The following is a 6715-nucleotide window of genomic DNA, read 5'->3' as shown; positions in this document are numbered from 1 at the left end:
CACTTTTATTAATTATTTGATGATATGGGAAAACGCTCTCGATATTAAGTTTTAAAAGCAGGATACAAATTTAAATAGAGTTTGGTTATATAAATGATTGCCTCTGGGTCATTAGATTAGAAGCAAGTTATTCTCTTAATTTTGTTGTAAATTTTCAAATTTTCTAAAATAGATTTGCATCACTTTTATCTGCCAGAAAAAAATGCTTTAATAAAATGAATGCAAAAAACACTTAAGCCTGAAAAGTGTTAATCCCTCCATTAAATGATGTCTTTGGCGGCTTATGCCTCCACCACCCCTCCTCTACCCTCCTGCCACCCCCGCATTTTCCTCCAAACTTCCCTTCCCTTAATCCAACCACCTCTTGACCCTCAGTCCTTTAATTTCCGGCACCTGAGATGCGTTTTGTGTCGTCTCCCTGCAGCCTCCCCACCCCCTTGGTCACTAAGAGTAGCAGAAGGTGGCCAGGACTGGGGCCCTGGGCCGGCCCTTTCTGCCGGTGAAGGGCTGCAGGCGGGGGCGCAGTCAGGGTCCGGCAGCAACGGGTGCGAGTGTTGGGCGAGGGGACTCGGGTTCGCGTGCACGGAGAGAGGATGCGGAGACTCCAGCCGCCCCGCGGACCCCGTGCTTCCCCGGCGCCCGGAGCCCCGCCGCCCAGGGGGAGCCAGGCCTCCGCGCGGCTCCCGCAGAGGCAACCGAGGACGTGGTGAGCCGTTCCCTCCCGCCGGGCCGGGGCTCCGCGCTCGGGCGTTTCCAGTCCTCGGGCTCCGCCCCGCGGCCACCGGGTCAGCTGCACCCGAGCGGCCGGGCTGGGCGGCGCGGCTCTGCCCCGGGTGCTCCTGAGAAGCTGGGTGTCCACACGCTCCCAGTCACTTCCCACCTCGGCCACCCGGTGTCGGGGCCAGAGGTGAAGGTGATGCCTGGGGCAGGTGCCCATCTCTGCCCCCTCCACCCTCATCTTTGTCAGCCTGGGACTTGCTGCCCTTCCAGGACTTTCTGGCCCTTTTTAGCCCGGAGGGTCTCTCCTGTGTCTGACGTGGGGGAGAACAAGAACTCCCGGCAGCCTGAGGCTCCATATTGAGAAAGGGATCAGATATAGGGTGTTAGGTATACCGATGAGACTGGGTATGGTTCGAGGAGCACACTCGATGGAGCCAGGGTTTGGGGCTCCTGCCTGAGCACCAGAGGGAACAGGACAGGGAGCCCCAGGTGTGGCAGGCAGCACAGTCAAACGCAGTACAGTAGTTTAAAGAACTAAATTGCTCTGCAATCCTTGGTATAAAAAACTTTAGCTTCCCACCCCCTCCCTCATTATTTGTTCCTCGGCAGCAACTCCCTTCGACTCCCTTAGCTCAATATAACATGTTTATATAGCTACTTGTTTGTTCTGCAGTTTTAAGACATTATCTATTTACTTCTTAGGATGGAAAATTAGGATTTCCCTGCCTCACCTCCAATCTCCATCTTATACATGCTCACTTCCCCACACAGTCTCGATGTAATTATATCGTTAAGTATGGCTGAAAACCTGATATGGCTAGGTCAATACCCCATGTTCACGTTACTGGAACTCGTACAGAGTACTACGAGTACTTTTCCTTTTCTGAACAACTTTTTCCTCTCTCAAGTTAGTAATTGTTTTTGCTTGCCTGTTTTTCTATGGCTATATCACCACTCCAACCCCAAACTCTTCACCTACTGTCCAGATTGCTTCTCAGTATTTTCAGATACATCAGGTAATTTGATCCGTTTCACCTTATGGACGACTCTCTCCCTCACAGAATCTTGCCTTCCTGCTCCAGTCTGGGCTGATCACTCTCCATCGTCATCCTTTGGCTTCTCTCTTGGGCTGGATTCCTGATTCCTGTGCTCCATGACTTTTTCTTTCTTGACTTCTGCCCTCATGTTGGTAGAGCATATCACCCTAGTAGCTTCCTAGGAAGGGATACGTGGCATGTATGTATTTTCAGAATTTGCACATCTTGAATTTCTTGTTTCAGTTCACATTAAATTGTTAATTTTCATGGGTACAAAATTCTAAGAATTAACTTTCTCTCAGATAAGCAATGATTCATTGTCTTCTAACTTCTGATGTTATTCTTGGGGTATAAAGCCTTTCTGGTTTTTTTATTTTTCATATGTGTACTTTTCTTTTTTCTTTCTCAGGAAGCTTGTAGGATCTCTTCTGGGTCCTTGATATTTGGAAGTTTTGTGATGGTGTGCTTTGAAGTGAATCTATTTTAGATTTTTCTGTCAGTTTTATCTTGTTTGAAGAACTCTCTTCTGAAAGCTTCTGGTCACAACCTACACTTGGTGATGGGCTTTGTCATCAGGCTTTCAGAGAGGGAGTTACCCTTTTGTCTGCTTATATTTGAGAATGGGATGCTAAAAACTTACTGGAATAGCTGAATTAATGAGTGGCTTTATCTACAATGGACTCATGTAGTGATCTGGCTGGACTTTTTGACGGGGGGACCCTTTTTGCATCTTTACTTACGAACTGATAGGATTCTCTAAAAAGGCCTCCTTGATCCCTTGCCTATGGGGTTTAAGCCTCGCGGCTATCGTCTTGGCGCTGAATGGAAGGAGAGGTTTGGGAACGGGGTCTCAAAATTTAACACATAAACATTACTTTATCCTTCTGTTTCCTGAACAGTAGTCCCACCTTCAGCTACATCTTGCATCTCATGGTTCTTGTTCACAGTAGTGCAGAGACTAATTATTTACTTGTTTATTTAGGGTGGGGGTTTGGGGAAGTAATTAGGTTTATTCCTTTTTTAGAGGAGGTGCTGGGGATTGAACCCAGGACCTCATGCATGCTAAGCATTCGCTCTACCACTTGAGCTATACCCTCCTCCCAGAGAATACTTTAATCTCACCACCCAATAAACTTCCACTCTTCTTTTGGGAACTGGAAAGGGAAATTGTTCATCTGTGTTTAGTTGGAGAGAATCTGAGGTTCACTGTTTCTTAAACAGGCTTTTAAACAATCTTCCTTTTTTCTTTTTCCAACCTTACCTTCTCTCCCACTTCCGGAAACTTCTATCCCAGAACCTTTAGGGAATTATGTAAAAATCAGGGTCCTTTCAAGACTTTTCCCACTGCTAACTGCATGGTCATTTTCCCCCAGGTCTGTTATCATTCACCATTTGTTTCCAGTTTCCAAAATTTTGTTGATAGTCTCTCCTATCTAAATTGCTATTTTTTAAAAAAAATCTGCTTACTGTCCTGTTAAAATAACCCTGTGAATGTGATAAGCATACTGAGTTTGGCTCCACTAAAGAAATAAAGAGTGGTGGAAATGGTAAAAAGTAAAGTAACAACAATAAGATTATTTTTTATGATTTTTTGATCGCATTGAAAGAGAATTAAAACAAAAAACCCTCAAAATAGATCACAGACCTCAACGTAAAACTATAAAACTTCTAGAAGAAAACATGGAGGAGATATTTTTGACATTAGGTTAGGCAAAAATATACTAAATACCACCCCAAAAGCATGATCCATAAGAGAAAAAAATGATAAAACTGGACTTCACCAAAATTAAGAACTTATGCTCTTCAAATGACACTGTTAAGAGAGTAAAAAGACAAGCCATTGGCAGGGAGAAAATATTTGCAAAACATATATATGATAAAGGACTGGGAACTAGAATACAGAAAGAACTCTAAAAATGCAATAAGAAGAAAACAATCCAATGATAAATATGCAAAAGATTCAAACAGATGCTTCAGCAAAGGAGATACATTAATGACAAATAAGCACATGAAAAGATTCTAAGATGATTACTCTTTAGAGAAATGCAAATTAAAACCACAATGAGATACCACTACACATCTATTAGCATAGCTCAAAACGAAAAACAAATTTAAAAATCCCTGATAATACAAGTAGGGTTGAGGCTGTGGAGCTCATAGGGATCACATGCTTTCTCAGTGGGACTGCAAAATGGCACAGCGACTTTGGGAAGCAGTTTGCCGTCTCTAATAAAGTTAAAGATACACTTAACAATTTTTATAAAGTTAAACATACATCTAGCATAAGTCTCAGCAATTCCACACCTCTATATTTATCCAAGTGTAAAGAAAACAAGTTCACACAAAAATCTGTACATGGATGGTTATAGTTGCTTTATTCGTAATTGCCAAGAACTAGAAATAACCCAAATGTCCTTCAACTGGTGAACAGACACACTCATACAATGGAAAACTACTCAGCAATTAAAAGAAATGAACTATTGATACACACAACCACATGAATCTCAAATGCATTATGGTAAGTGAAAGAAGCCAGATTCAAAAGGCTACATATTCTATTATTCCATTTATATGACATCCTGGAATAGGCAAAATCATAAGGATGGAAAACAGGTCAGTGGTTGTCAGGGATAGGGGTGGGGGAAGGACTTGACAACACAAAGGCACAAAAGAATTTGGAAGGGTAGTGACTGCGGTGGTGTTTCACAACGATATGCCTTTGTCCAAAATGCACAGAAAAAACTAAGATGCATAGAAAAATAAAAATGGAACTGTACTCTAAAAAAGGTGACTTTTGCTGTATGGTAATTATTCTTCAATTAAATATTGCTAAAATAAATCCATTTAATTTCATTTAGTGGTGATTTGGCAGGGAGAAAAAGTATGTGCAAGTGTTCAATCTATAGTCTTCACCTGAAAATCATTACAAATACATTTTTAAAGTAGCTTTATAATTTCTGTGTTGTTATTTTTTAATTCATTTGTTCCCATGTGAGGCACTGTTTTTTGCTGTCAAAACCAATGCTGAAATAAGTATCTGTTCCTCATTTATGCTTTTATTATATGGGATACAACCTTGAAATTAAGATGCCAGAATCAAAAGGAGCTTCTCTCTAAGGGTCTGTGAAAGCAGAGAGTGAAGCTTCTAAGCTGAAGGGACCTGGGGGGAGTCCTGGGAGGGACCTGACAGCAGCAGAGCCATCCGTGTCACCACCCACCCCACTTGGAGGAAATCAAGCCTCATTCCCATTGCCTGCCAGCCCTCCCCTACTCAACCTCAGAAGTTTTAGTAACAGCTGACTAATGTGCATTGCTGCAACTAAACTGATGTTCATAAGTTTTAATAACACCTGAAAGTACCTAAGTGGTATAGTAAAAATGTACATTAATGTGACCACAGCAAGGAAAAAATGAATGCACTGCATGGAAACAAATGGTCTAAAAAGCAGCATTTATCATTGACTTTGTAGGCAAGAACATGAGTGATTATTTTCTCCTCTATTTCTGCATTTTTCTGTATATTAAGGGGATTGCTTTATTTTTTAAATCCTGGCATAATCTTGGTTGATGAGCAACTTTACAGTAGAGGCTTCAAGTTGTTACCTACTGAAGCCACAGATCAATATTGGTGTCATGAAAACTGAGACAACCTGACATTATGTGCCTTCTGGGGACATGCAATGTGAAGGACTTAGCACCACCTTCTTATCCAAGAGAAAAGTTAAACCTGAATAGAATCAAGCTTTTAGATCTGACTTCGAGTTAAAGAGAAATACAACAGATAAAGGAACAAGTCAAATGCCATCCCAAAGGGACAGACAAATCTTGAATATGGGATATTCTACAAGGTAACTGGCCTGGTTTCTTCAACAACATAATAGTAGAAAAAGGGTGAGGAGAGTGTGAACTACTCTAGATTAACAGAGATTTCAGAGACATCATCAAATGCAGTGTGTGGACCTTGACTGCATTCAGATTCAAACCAACCAACTGCAAAAAGGTTTTCTTGAAATACTTGGAAAATTCAAAAATGGACTAGAAAATAGATGACACCAAAGGATTATTATTTTTTAAGGCATGATAGTGGGACTGCGGTTTTGAAGAAAACATCTATATATTAAAGATGCATACTGAAATCTGTAGGGTTGAAAAGATGTGAGGTGGAGTTTATAATAATAATAACAGAAAGAATAGATTAGGCAAGTGTGTGAAAATTTGATAATTGCTAATTCTGGAGGATGAGAATATGGGGGTTCATTATATGTTCCTTCTACGTTGTCTGTTTTATAATATTTTAATAATAAAAATTAAAAATGTATGTAATAGGTGGTTACATAGTGAAGATCATGGATAGTGGATGGGTATCTTCGGATAATATTTCCAGGGACACCATCATATAATGAGAAAATCGCTTATCCTTAAGAAGCTCAGATGGAAGTGCTCAAGCAGTCCCAGTAGTGACAACAAGGATAATGATACCAAAGAAGCAATTTGGATCAAAAAGTTTTATAAAATAGGAGAGTGACAAAGCAATATTTCTAAACTTGTCCATAATACATTGCATTATTTTATATACTGACATTTTCAATATGAAAGTGTAAAATTGACAATTTTAATGTTTTAAATAGTTACAAACAATGTCAGAAATGAAAAAAAAAAAAGCTGTCATTTCTTTGGGTGGCCCAATTCTTTTGGCACCAGGTAAACACATCCCTAGGCTTAATTTTTTTTCGAGATTCTTTTAAGGAATATTCTTAATTTTCATTATCTTTTATATTGCATTTTTTAGATCATGTATAAAAGTACATGTGGCATATACCTAGAACTTAAAGTGTAATATTAAAATAAATGCCTATGAATCAAAGACTCAAATTAAGCACCAAAACAATACCAATAACTTTGTGTCTGTCTGTGTCCTCCTTTCTTGTCTGGCTGCCTTGGTCTCCCCTAGTTTACTA

Source organism: Camelus dromedarius, chromosome 16, assembly GCF_036321535.1.
Source record: "Camelus dromedarius isolate mCamDro1 chromosome 16, mCamDro1.pat, whole genome shotgun sequence".
NCBI classification, from domain to species: domain Eukaryota; kingdom Metazoa; phylum Chordata; class Mammalia; order Artiodactyla; family Camelidae; genus Camelus; species Camelus dromedarius.
The sequence above is the reverse complement of the archived record's forward strand: the minus strand, read 5'-3'. Positions refer to the sequence as shown.